Below are 13054 nucleotides of genomic sequence, written 5' to 3' on the forward strand. Positions count from 1 at the left end.
AACAGCAAAATAAGACCACAAAAGGTGGAATTTCTCCTACAACCTCTATCTCTATGTGCACACTTTCCTAAGTGTCTCAAATCCAAACTACGAAGAGATGCATTATCCTAAGTTAACTTAAGTAAAGTGTAATAATATCCATAATGAATATTTATTTACACCAACAATCTATATTTTCAAAAATAACTCTAAAAACTCTAACTCCAAACCCTTTCCAAATAAGATACTCACAAGGTGTGCTACGACAAGGAGCTTCATCATACAAATATGGCAATAAATCACACTCATTAAGATGAATGATTATAAAATCATGCCATTATTGATAATTTCCCTTTTCCAAAATAATTAAAAGAACCATGTTGACAACTATAATAATTCTTCAAAAAATCAAAGATAGTGCCATCAAAAATAACTTCCCCCAAAAAAAGATAGCCTATAAGACTAAGAAACCTAATTTTGCAGAAAAATATAGGGCCTTTTAAGGGCGAAGCACGACGCATGATATGATTGGCAAGCAAGCCACACCAATAAGCCAACACACCAAGAGCCCACGATCAAGGGCTCAATTTAGGCACAATATGATTCAGGAGACAATATAAGCCACCAATTACAGTTGCAATAAAATGGTCCCCACACTAATCGTGCTAGTCTCTGAATGGTAGATCTTGTATAAGACAATTCAATGTCGATGAGTAAAAAAAATGCAAGCGGGAATGACCCTACACTACAACGGTTCGCTGCAAGCCTCCTACATGAAAGGTCTTAAGTTCAAATCTCAAGAAAGCATTGTTCAATATAAAACAAAAAAAATTAAAATTTGGCAAGCAATCTTTGACGAGCCCACCACTCCTTTCCACGATGCAAGAAAAACCTAAATCGCAGATAGTTGGAAAAACTCCATAATGGTATAAAGTTTGCAAAGAGAAAATAGAAATCCACGGTACCCAAAACATAGATCTGCTGGAATAGATGGAGTTGTCAAAGAATCAAGCTAGATTGTCTTCCAAACACTGCATGAGATCAACAAACCAAGGCGCTAGAGAAGTCGATGCCACGACTACAAAGGAATCATGCAAAGAATGCACTAGATCTACTACAGAAAACAGCAACACAAACCACAGCAAGTGCGTAGCCTACAAATAAAGATGCATACAGATTTGGGTCTGCTAAATATAATACACAATGGAACTCAAGCCGAATACCTCCCTCAAAAATGCCAACAACGAACAATACAACTGGCCACCAAAACAATACTTCTATCAAAAAGCAATATGGTCAAACTTGAGAGTGCGTTGTCCAGATAAATAAAGCATTGTCCAAGATCTCGATCAAGACAAGGAAAAATACGTGAATGGAAAGAGCGATGAGTGGGCGCCAGTAAAATGGTGCACCACACAATCAAATCAATACCAAAAGTATCCACAATCTACAATAAAATAGGGTGGTGAGCTTTGATTATGCTATCCAAAACTTCTATCAATGAAAATAATGCGGATACCATTCACAACCGTTCCAACCTGTGATAAAGATGATCATGCACAGTACAAGGCACAAAAGAAAGATCCAAGATATCAAAAAGAATGTCGATCAATGAAACAATCTTGTCATAGCCAAGAGACTCATGCGAGCCAACTCAATCTTAGACCCTCTGCCACCAGTGAGGTACAAGGAAGGCTAGGGCCAATTCACCACGGCCCATGCATATAAAGATAGCCTACTGCCAGAAATGCAACCCACGTTGTGCACCTATACACAATGGAGTGCTGATTGAAACTATGGCAAAGAATCCGCAGAATGGACAATCTTTGTCCTGATATAGATGTGTTCAACAAAATCTATCAGTAAATACTAACTGATCCAATATCAATGATCCCTCAAGACTACTTCAAAAGTCTCTAATCTGCAAACCATGCAAAGATAGCGATTAACAAATCAAGATATATCGGACAATGAAAAGCCAATACGAGTCATGTACAATCATTGGCAGGGACAAATAAAATCCACAATCTGCAGCGAAGAGAACACGGTCACCCAAAAAAGAATGCAAAATTTGTTGTTAATCAATAGAACAACAAATGAAATAGGCCAATTTTAGAATTGATGCTCCACTTAAAGTGCAACAATCTTTACAGCCAAAAAGTTGATTACGGACTGAGAATCTTTCAAGATATATGCAAGTTGCAACTTTTGCAAACTAATATGGTGTCTCCCAAACCCTAAATTGCCCGATCCAGAGGAAAATTGATCTGCACGCAGAATATCTCATTGGTCAATTGAAAATCACTCACAGGAATTAGACACAGGTTCACGATCTGGCACAGATGCAAAGAAATAAAGATCGTGTTATAATTGAATCGGTCAATCAAGGAAACAATGCTAAAATTCGCCTCCTAAGGTTGCTCACAACACAGTTGACAATAATGTCAATAATGTTGACTTAAAAAAGCATCAATCAAGGCTATTATATGCCCGATTTGGATGAGACCGCCAACCTATGCAAAATAATATAAGCCGAATAGACTTGCTAAGCACAGATCAGTACCTAAATCACTCCAATCACAATGAGCACGAAAATCATCATACCAAGTAATCAATATCAATCCAATCTATTGATGTTGATAGACCAAGCCCTCAAACTGGAAATGAGCTAGACAAGAAAATGATTTTGCTAAAATGGCAAATTAAAGAAGATTTTTCCATTTGTATGTGAATTTCATGATGGTTGCTATTTATCATCTCATTGAGAAGAAGATTTTATTTAACTTTCCAGAAGATGTTCCGATTAATGCATGCCTTGTTGTTTGTTTTCGCCGCCTTAACCACCACCAATGTGTACATCAGGGCTAACAATGCCTATATGTTTCCAATTTCCTGGCAGATTGTACTTATGTGGCCTTTAAATTGTTTTCAGCTATTTTTCATCTTTTGGATTGACGCATGGATTGGTCGACTAAGGTAAGTGGTCGTGGCATTCTACAGTTATGTTCGCTAATGACACAATCCATTCGGTAGGTTGATTCTGGAGCATCATACTGAGTTTTCCAAACAAAGTAAAAGTTTAGATATTTGAAGTTCAGATAACAAAATCAAATTATAATCAATACAATTAAAATCTTTTGATCTTTATTGAATGTAAAATTGTCCTCAATTTCATCCTCTCCTTTACAAGTTCTTTCCTATTGCTGTACTTTTTTTCTTGGCCTTTCTTTACAAGACATGATCAAGTTCCTTTCCTTGTGTAGTATTTTACATCTCTTTGTGTAATATTTTATGTCATCTTGTTATGTGCTTTATTTTAATCATTTGTCTTTGAGGGTCAGTCTTAAATCACATACAACATATTAAGCCTAAAAAATGTCAGTCAACTATAAATGTTTAACACTTTTAAGCCTAAAAGTATAAGCTTAGTGTGTGTGGTTTAAGCCGTTCCATCTTTGAGCATATGTCTTTGCTTGAAAGCTCTGCTCATGCTGCACATTTTTTAACCCCAAGTTGGGTCTGCACACTCGATCCAAACACAATTGACTCTGTCTCTCCCTATGCCACCAAGACCTTTCTTTTTGTTCCTCTACGCCTGGTAACTTATCTCCTCTCACACTCAACACTCCTCTCAGCCTCCAGTTATAGTTCTGGTCTCTTACTAAGGTTTTTTTTTTCTTCAGCAACCTCTACCCAGAGCCCAGAATTTACCATTAAACATGTTTAATAATTAATTGAAAAAAAAAAACTAATTATATTTTAATTTTAAATGATTTAAAAAACACGATCAAATGATAAGTCTGAGTGCTCCATAGACAATAACCAATTCTTCTCCCTTAAGTTTCTACCTATATCTGCGCTTCTTATCTTTTGTAATCATCTTTTAATAATCTCAATGTTGATTCTATCATTTCATCTTTTGAATTCCAACCGATGGCTCTGGCTTTTCGGTTTTAAGCTTGGGTACTTGTCATCTCTTTTGCATTTGTCCATTTTGTGCAGGTTTAGTCGCAACATACCTCTCGCTATCTGATGCAGCCCCCCAACCATTGGTATTCGACTCTCATCCCACCCTTTTTTGAAAAATATCCTTTGTAATAAAACTAGAATTTTTTTCTGCGATAGCTTGATGGTTTTGTTCTGTGAACTTGTGATTTGGCAAATGCATTTGTGCCAAGGTATCTAAAGCCTTACTAACAATTTCATTTCCTCCAATGAATGTAGTCCATGGCACAACATTTCTTTGAGGCATTTTGTCAAATAGTTCACGAATCCTGTCCATGCTACCAAGACATTTAGGCCGCGGTATAAGAGGATTGGTTTCACACCAATCAGCTATATTTGATTTTGCACATAGTTCATGAGCCTTGTCTATGTTTCCACTCTAAACTCTCGTCAAAATAATATGGAAAAAATAATTACATATTTAAGAGGTTTAGGTGCTGAGGAGAGATGTTTATTGAAAAGAAATTTAAACCAAAAATTCAAGAAATAAACTGAAAATCTTTTTGATGTTACAGATCATCCATTCACCCATGTGCTCCTGCACCATAATATGACTGCTAAATTACTGAGATCTATTGGAATCTATGTTTGTTGACCATTGGAGATTTTTTATTTTTTTGGAAATGAATAGGGTCATCACTGTTCAATATATCTATTATTAGTTCATTAACTATAGAAAAAATAATAATGGTCCAGTTCATTAACTGTAGAAAGCCCTAGTTGTACCTCACGTATCAATAGATGCAGATCTAGCTTCTCACAAGGTTAAAAGTCATCTTTACTACTATGTAAATCATATGTATGTTGGTTGTGCATTATATCAAGTCACTTAGTAAAAAATAGTTTTATGAGCCTAAATTAATAGAGACTCTAATTGGGTGGTATATAAGTTTGAGATTGGATGTTTAATAATTGTTTGATATTTAATATTTTTATTATAAAGGTTGTAAAGATCCGGCTTCTAGATTTTTGAATCAATTAGATTTCAAATCTACTTTTTGTTTATTGTGAATATATTGGAACAAAAGTTGTAAGCAGCCTTGGTTTTGGTTTGTTTCATTTCAAAATATTTTTCTTTTATAAGGTTTTGTTATATTTTCTTGCAAACTCTATCCATTTTTCAGTAGTTGTAGGGAGCTTGGTTTCGGTTTGTTTCATTTAAAAATATTTTATAAACTCTATCCATTTTTTCTCATCAGCATTGTTGAAAGAAAAATATTGAGGTAAGTCCCTTACCATGATTTCAATGAGTTTTTTGGGGATTCATTTCATTCACTATTGTCTTTCTAATTTTTTTCCTTCACTTAAACTAGGACATCTTCTTTATAAAGAGAATCTATTTCTATTGAAACTTTTAAGAGTACATCTTTGCATATCCTAAAGCAACAAGGTGTTTGGCTCCATCAATGGCAGTAGCTATACCCACAACACCAACTGCAACAATACCCACATGAAAGTACATGGTCACTTCATATAAATTTAAAATAGAAAAGAACAATAGCAATGTTCCATTGCAACGTCTAGATTTCAGTTCCAAATCAAAATCTTGTTCTACCAATGTACATTTCAATGTCAGTAGCCAATATTTGCCTTCAACACATTTTCTTTTGGAGAAATATAATATCAATTCTACTAAGGCATCTAGAAAAAAATGTATAAGAAATGTGAGAAAATATTTATCTATAGAGACTCAAATAATGATTGAAAATAGGTAAGCCAATGTAGAAACAATTATGAGAACAATTGAGCTCATCTTCTGGATAGATGAGTTAATTCCCTTGGTCTTTTGATAGTTTACGTTTTGTGAGTTTAATGCATTTATGCTATGTTTGCCATGGTACTCAATGGTGTAGCTTTATATGTAATCACTTTTTGTATGTCAATCACACTAGAAGAGATTTGGGCTCACTTCCTTTACTTAAATGGTGTTCTTGGGTACTGCTTTAATTGCCTTGCTTATATATTTATATGGATACTTATATCAAAAGAAAGAAAAAAAGAATCAAGAGAGACTTGTAGGGATCCATTCTATTAATGGTCTATTCTTCAGTAAATAATTTACTTTGACATATGTTATTAATACTCTACAAACATCATATATCATTTAAAGTCAATGAGAATCTGTTTAACATAAGTTATAACATGATAATAACTATCTAGCGAACCATCACAATTTCATAATTAACATTGTAGATTGAAATTTATTTATAACATTTGATATTTCTAGAATATGTGAAATTCAAATCTTAAATTAAGCCAAAGATTTATTTTTTACTCTTTTTGTTTTAGCTTTGAAAGTATGCACACTCTACATGGAGCTATCTCATACATAATCATGTGCTTCCAAAGAGCTTATTCATGAGCTATCTCATTCATAAACATGTGCTTCCTCATGAAATACAAACATTTTATGGAAGATTTGTTGTTGAACGTGCTCGTTATTTAACTTTTTTCATATATATTTGTTTCTCCATTTTGTGTAAAGGCAAAATTTAATGTTTGTTTGAGAATAACATTGGTATTAAAGATAGTAAAATGTACTAGGTAGAGATAAAATGAGTCAATCACTCATGGATTTTAATTAGATGTCAGATCAATCATGTAGTCTGATAAGAAACTTTGTGACTAGATCCAAATTAGAAACCTGGCTTAAATAACATTATCTTGGTTTTACAAGTTTGATAATATTTATCATAAAAAAGATTAAAATGCTATAAATCAATTCCAATATGTGATGTTAGTTATGAAATTGCGATAATTAGCCAAAAAATGTTAACAAGTTATAACTTAATTTAATACAAAAGTTGTGGAGTCAACTAATAAGATATGTCAAACTAAATTGTTTCCTGAAGAATAGAATATTAAAATAATATATCTTTACATGTGTTCCTCTTGTTTTTTCTTTTTTTCCTTTTGATGACTAAATCATATAATATTGTCAATACACACACCTTTGCCTTAATATTTTCTTCTCCCTAAAAATTGCCAACTAATCTTGGTCATTTTTTGGGTCTCATTCAAATTTACACATTAACATAATTTAGTTTTGTTTCTAACAATATATCTTCTTGAATGGTCAAATGAAAAATCTTGTGTTCTTCCTAAGAAAGCTCATGTTATGATCAAATTTCACCCATCGTTGTTTATTGTTGCAATAGTCTACACAGCTCAATGTGCTTTGAAGAAGGCGCCAATTCGAAATGATATACTTACATAGTATATAAGCTACTTTGAAGCAGACCTCTTGTGATTGTTTTTGTTCCTTGCCTTGTTTTCTAAGGGAATGCACAAAATTGATGGTTCAATTTCACCATAATTCAATAGAAGGCTCTCACAAAGTAGTTCACAAGAAGTACTCTTCACTCCAATTTGGTTGTGTAGCATTTATAAGTCTTACAAAGCAACCAGTGTAGGTTTGATTTGAATTTGTAGAAAAAGAAGCTATCAAGTAATAACATAGAAGTTACTCATCTCATTGCAACTTCAAGAATTGATGATTATTATGATGAGAGTTAAAGATGATCTCCATCCTTAATAATACTTTTGTAAATTTTATTTACATTGTAAATAGTATCAGAATTAAGAAGCATAATGCTATAAAATATAACAAGTTTTCAAAATTTGAATCTTCATGCTTCTTCATCATATATTTTCATTTGATTTTTGACATAGATGTCCTCACTTGTCTAACAACCAGACTTTTGGTGATCATAATAATTTGGTATGTGAAGCTTGGAAATTTGATATCATTTCTTCTTAAAAGGATGTCTAAAGAGAATAATGTTATTTTAAAAAAAGCATATTGTAGGTACTTTTTATTTTCCTCTAAAATATTATATTAGTGTGGGAAGAATGCCAACGTGTCTACTTTTCAACTTGAATAGAGTGAAACTTTCCTAACTACAAAGGATGGAAGCCTTGGAAATACTAGAACCTGCAACTTTTCACCATAAAAGAAACCCAAAGTTTAACAACATTGGAACTCCATGATATTGGAATTATCGGAATGATTAGATTTTCTTTGTGCATTTTAGTATAAATAGTATGCAAGAAAGATTATAAAATTCTCATATTGCCTAAACAAAAATGCAAAGAACAACCATACTATCATATATCCTAATCAACATAAGCACGAGAGTATGAATATAAACAATAATGCTAGATTTAGAAGAATAGTATTATATAAACAAATTCTAATTTTAATTTTCACCCTTAAATTTTAAGATCATTTTTCAAATTAAATTTTCCACATAATACCAATCATTGCTTTCAACAACAAAAATCTTTAAATAAAATAATTAATCTTAGCTTGAAATTCATTGTGTCACACCTCTTGCAAAACCAAGATTTCCTCAAATCATCCTGCATGACCCACAAAAGTGTGAGAAAGAACTATTAAGAGCAGTTACAATATTAGTAATTCTAAATATTGTATTGACTCAATTTGCAAAACTCAAATTTGAGCAAAAGATCTCTTTCTCAAGCAAAAGAAATAAAATTGCAAAATTCAATGCAAAAAGAAATATTGCCATCTGCATATGCAAATTCTATTGCTTTCATGTAATATTACTAATTGTACACATCTAAAAATAAATAAAACTCAATGTTAAATGACATATATATTGATATTGATGTTAGAGCTTGAAATTAAACAATTTTAATTAGCACTCCAAATATTTTCTCTATCGTTCCAAAATAGAAAACTTGTACCAAATAGATTTCAAACAAGAGTTGCATACAGCTGGAGTCCTTGCCTTTTGCCGAGATGGGAGATTGGTCTATGTGATATGCATTTTCTATCAAAGTTGTTCAATGCTTGCCATGGTTCTTGCAAGTTTTATGCAGAGATGGTTATGGTTTTGGCAATACTATTTTAACTTTCCTCCATCTAACTGCTACACTTGCCACAAAAGAAGATGGTCTCAAATTATGAATTTTGACTTGTCATTGTGCAAACAAAGTACCACTAGTCATAGCTTGTAGTGGACAATTTGAACTTTTTCTTGCACAAAAAATTGTTGGTCATATTTTGTGGTGGACTATCTACACTTTTTCTTCACCAAAATTTTCTTGCATATCTACATATCACAAACTATTCATGTGCAAGACTCGGATATCACAAGAGCCATACTAGCCCTCAACAACTCCTTTACATCAATTCTTTTCATGCCCTATTATTTGGACAATACTATCAAAACTCAACACATTGCCCTTGGTCTAAAGGAGACACATATAGATTTTGGTGTGCTTAAAAGACTCTTAAACATGTTTGTAATAGGAGAATGAGTGTGCAATGCTATCCTCCAGGAATTCATGGGAGTTTTGTTCATAATCTAGATGATTCTAGTGATACCTTTATATATTTTTTTCATGTTTAAAATTCATAGAGCCATAACACATGTAGATTTGAGTATTGTGAGTATACTAATGTTGGTGCTCATTAAATTTTAGGTAGATAGCTCTCAATAAGTAACATAGGATACAATATAAGGAGACACAGTAAATATAATCTACACTATGTAGTTTGCAAGAAATTGGAGCACATAAAAATAAAATGACCTTGCAAAACATGTGGGGAAAATATCTACTCATCTCATATAGTGGTGTATCAATGTTAAGACTAGATGGAAATGACTCATTAGTAATTACTTGTTCAATTATTGCATGTAACCAGGTAAGAAGACACCCCTCAGTAAGTAAGTAGACACCTATCAATAAGCATTCACATACAGATTTTGGTGTGCTTAAAAGACTCTTAAACATGTTTGTAATAGGAGAATGAGTGTGCAATGTTATCCACCAGGAATTCATGGGACTTTTGTTCATAATCTAGATGATTCTAGTGATACCTTTATATATTTTTTTCATGTTTAAAATTCGTAGAGCCATAACACATGTAGATTTGAGTACTGTGACTATACTAATGTTGGTGCTCGTTAAATTTTAGGCAGATAGCTCTCAATAAGTAACATAGGATACAATATAAGGAGACACAATAAATATAATCTACACTATGTAGTTTGCAAGAAATTGGAGCACATAAAAATAAAATGACCTTGCAAAATATGTGGGGAAAATATCTACTCATCTCATATAGTGGTGCATCAATGTTAAGACTAGATGGAAATGACTCATTAGTAATTACTTGTTCAATTATTGCATGTAACCAGGTAAGAAGACACCTCTCAGTAAGTAAGTAGACACCTATCAATAAGCATTCACATATAGATTTTGGTGTGCTTAAAAGACTCTTAAACATGTTTGTACTAGGAGAATGAGTGTGCAATGCTATCCACCAGGAATTCATGGGAGTTTTGTTCATAATCTAGATGATTCTAGTGATACCTTTATATTTTTTTTTCATGTTTAAAATTCGTAGAGCCATAACACATGTAGATTTGAGTACTGTGACTATACTAATGTTGGTGCTTGTTAAATTTTAGGCAGATAGCTCTCAATAAGTAACATAGGATACAATATAAGGAGACACAGTAAATATAATCTACACTATGTAGTTTGCAAGAAATTGGAGCACATAAAAATAAAATGACCTTGCAAAACACGTGGGGAAAATATCTACTCATCTCATATAGTGGTGTATCAATGTTAAGACTAGATGGAAATGACTCATTAGTAATTACTTGTTCAATTATTGCATGTAACCAGGTAAGAAGACACCTCTTAGTAAGTAAGAAGACACCTATCAATAAGCATTAGAATAACTGTAGTATTATGTCAATGAGTAACATAGGAGAAGACAACAATAGGAGATATAGTAAATAGAATGTGCTTTCAACTACTTTCAGGAATACATTATAGTTGAAGCAAACTTTAAAGAGAATTTCTAGACAGAGATTAAACAAACAATTCCATTAATAATACTCATGAGCCTTACAAAATCTTGTATATTTGTAATGTATTTAGGTAAAGAAGTATGTAAAAAATATTGATGTGGGTACAAGATGTCATATCGAAAACAGTATGATACAATTTCAAAATAGCACACAATTGAAGGTCTTCATGTGCAAGCAATACAACTGGAGGTCTTCATTATCAAAGATATGGTGTGTTTCAACTAGAAGCTCCATGTATCTACAAGTAACTATTGAATCAAGAGAATGAACGGCTTAACCTACTAAACCATATGTAGAGGGGGGGATTTGCTGTACTGTTTCTTGACAACAACTTAATCTCCTACAATTGTTGTTGTGAACAATTCCTTTGACGTTTGTATCTACAATTGACAACTAAAAATGATGAGTATAGTAGAAATTGAAAAGTGAGTACAAAAGTTGTCTTGTATTATCTCTTTCATCGGATATCTTAAGCATTTGTCTCTATTATACTAATATAGAGTGATTCTTATTACCTTGTTATAGATAATTGATTGTGGTCTATGAAAGTTACTTGGGTCAAAATAGAGGTTTGATATTGATTGTCATTCTACTTCCTTTTTAGTGTGAGTTGGCAAGGCTCGTGTTCAAACAAAAATTTATCTATAACTTGCTTGACTTCAATTTTAGTTGTACAAGTTTTCAACAAGGATCATGCACAAGTAATCATTGATGGAGGATCCCGGTGAGTTAGGAAATATTCCACATAGAAAGAGAAAATACCTCAATTTTACATAATAAGACTCTAATAGTAACTATGCATACTTGATGGCTAAATATACCCTTCTTAATCTTATGTAGACACTATCACTAGAAGAGAATATAACACAAGAGGTTCAAAATAGCTTTGTCTCTTAGCTTTACAAACTTAATTTATATTTTAATTATAGAATTTTTTTAACAATTAATTAAATATTGATACAAATTTTGGATAACAGATGTATTCAATATAGATTTGGGGCTCTTTCGAAATTCTTTTACAATTTATAACTGCCTTCAAAAAGCTTTTATCTAATAAAAAAAACATGATTATTTTTTCCAATTTACAAACTCCTTTGTAAATGTTATGTTTAGATAATATTATTTGCTATTGAGATGAGGCTTAAAATTTCATCAATTCAAAACCTTTTCTGTTATTACAGAGATGGTGCTTTGGAATACAATAACATTTACATTAGAAAATAAACAACAAAAATGAATTCTCTCAACTATTAGGAAGAAAATATGGATCAACATAAATGATTGAGAACAAAGGAAATCAACACCCAAAAATTATTGCATATTTAATAAATCAAATTAATAATATACCCTAAAAAAATTGATTCACAAGCACTGAAAGCTACCTTATACCTTGGCTTGGAGCGCATGCGAGATTCCTTACATCTGTGAGCACCCACTATCAAATGCGATGCAGTCATCTCCTGCACATTAAATTTTCCGAGACAATAAAATCCGCTACAACCTTCATTATTAAGACAATATGCATATGAGAGATGATAGATGAACATGCACTGATAATGTCGTCAGTTACTCTAAAAAATTTATAGTCGCCCAGCTCAATTCTATCAGTGTTCCATCAATGTTTGGACTGTCTTCAAGTAAGCTGATTTTGATGGCACGTACTGTAATATTTTGTATGTATTGTTTAGTTGTTTAAAATGAAAATAAAACAAGAAAAATAATCAAAAAAATAGAATGAACATAGATAAAACTATAACAGTAATCAAGAAAATAGAACAATCATTGAGCTTCATGCTATGCTAATTTGCTTAGTAAAAGCTAAAAGAACAGGATTGAGTCAGAGTAGTGTTTGCCAAGTCCATTCCAATCAATTGCTTGTTTTAAAATGTTATTTTCAGATAAACATATTGATATACAAAAACCATGAGACCTAAAAAAGTAAACATTCATTTCAGAAAAAGCAGAAATCAAATATCCCTAATAACTCGCCCAGAAGTTCATTAGGGTAGCCCAAAAAAAAATTTAAAATAAATAAATGCCACATTCATTATATTGACAGGAATCACATAAAAACCTGGATAAGATTACCCCTGTTTGGCCCTTCATATGGATTTGATTAAAATTTCTTTAAAAACACAGTTTTGAAAAAGAGCTTTGATCTCCTCAATTCTCTGGAGAATACTTGGTCATTTCACATCTTCAGGAACAGTGTTTTC

This window comes from Cryptomeria japonica, chromosome 4 (assembly GCF_030272615.1).
Source record: "Cryptomeria japonica chromosome 4, Sugi_1.0, whole genome shotgun sequence".
Taxonomy (NCBI): domain Eukaryota; kingdom Viridiplantae; phylum Streptophyta; class Pinopsida; order Cupressales; family Cupressaceae; genus Cryptomeria; species Cryptomeria japonica.